The sequence below is a fragment of the Helianthus annuus genome, chromosome 9, assembly GCF_002127325.2.
Source record: "Helianthus annuus cultivar XRQ/B chromosome 9, HanXRQr2.0-SUNRISE, whole genome shotgun sequence".
NCBI classification, from domain to species: domain Eukaryota; kingdom Viridiplantae; phylum Streptophyta; class Magnoliopsida; order Asterales; family Asteraceae; genus Helianthus; species Helianthus annuus.
In genome coordinates, this window is record NC_035441.2 from 45,968,070 (window position 1) to 45,969,417 (window position 1,348).

Here is a 1,348-nt window from a genome sequence, read left to right on the forward strand (position 1 = left end):
TTTTCGAAGAAAGGGCCTCGATTTGGGCTTGTAAAGAGGTGCTTTCGTCGACCTTATGGGCGCCCGGGGCGATAGACTTATTTCCCCGGGGAGTGTGCCATTGAAAATTGGTTTGAGCAATTTCCTCAATTTGATTATATATTTCGTGTGGGCGTCGATTACCTAAAAGTCCCCCGGAGCTAGAATCAAGTGTCTGCCTAGTATGTGGCAACAATCCATTGTAGAAAGTGGATACTTGTTGCCATATTGCGAGGCCGTGATGGGGGCACTTGCGTAATAGCTCCTTGAACCTTTCCCAAGTTTCATATAAGGATTCCCCGTCCTCTTGTGAGTATGTATTAATTTCAGCCATTAATTTAGCAGTTTTAGAAGGAGGGAAATACTTATATAGAAATTTTTGGGCTAGTTCATCCCAGGTGTTTACCGATCCAGCTGGGAGGGTGTTGAGCCAAGCTTTCGCTCGGTCTTTCAGTGAAAATGGAAACATACGGAGGCGGATGGCGTCGTTTGATGCCCCATTGATCCGAAAGGTATCACATATTTCTAAGAAATTAGTTATATGTAGATGGGGATCCTCGTCCGCAAGCCCGTGGAAGGTTGCGGAGTTTTGGAGCATTTGTATCAAATGCGGTCGAAGCTCGAAGTTATTGGCTTCGACATTCGGAGCATTGATAGCGGCGCCTAGATTACCTACGGTGGGCCGTAGATAATCCACAAGGGTACGTTGGTCCGCCATTGGGGGTGGATCACCCGAAACCTTCTCTTGGTTTTTGGCTTTTAACCTTTTTCTGAGAAAGCGTTCGGGTTCTTCTAGCGGTTCTTTTATGTCTTTATTGGAACTGGAGCTCATACACTACGTGAGGATGGTGTCGGGTTCCAAGTCCTGCAATAAAAACAAAAAAGAATGTCGGTCAGAAGGTTCACCACGGCCCCGTGTTGAGCGAACACGGCCCCGTGGTCGGAAATACAGTGATTGTTTTCCAGATCCCAGTTACTGGAAGTTGGACACGGCCCCGTGTTGCACCGGCACGGCCCCGTGGTCAGCCTTCTGTAACTTGAAAAACAAAAACTGCCAGTAACTTTGCTGAGCACGGCCCGTGTCCGACCAGGCACGGCCCCGTGCTGAGCTCTGCAGAAGCTAAAAATCTAAAAAAAATCCTAAAAAATTAAAGAAAAATAAAAATATGATTAGGCCGTTGATTCCTAACTTTCTTAAAATCCTTGTGTCCCCGGCAACGGCGCCAAAAACTTGATGCGTGTTAGTGTATATATGTTTTTAGATATATATTTAAGCCCTTTCTACACTTTTAGCCAAGTTTTAAATTTATAAAACACGATATTTACTAAC

At 45.3% G+C, this 1,348-nt stretch overlaps 1 non-coding gene across 1 annotated transcript; it reads left to right on the top strand.

Moving 5' to 3' along the window:
• The first annotated feature begins 251 nt into the window (after positions 1–251).
• On the top strand, positions 252–358 carry LOC118482463. The gene has a single exon (XR_004868498.1). It is a non-coding gene; the product is annotated as a small nucleolar RNA R71 (small nucleolar RNA).
• Positions 359–1,348: the final 990 nt, after the last annotated feature.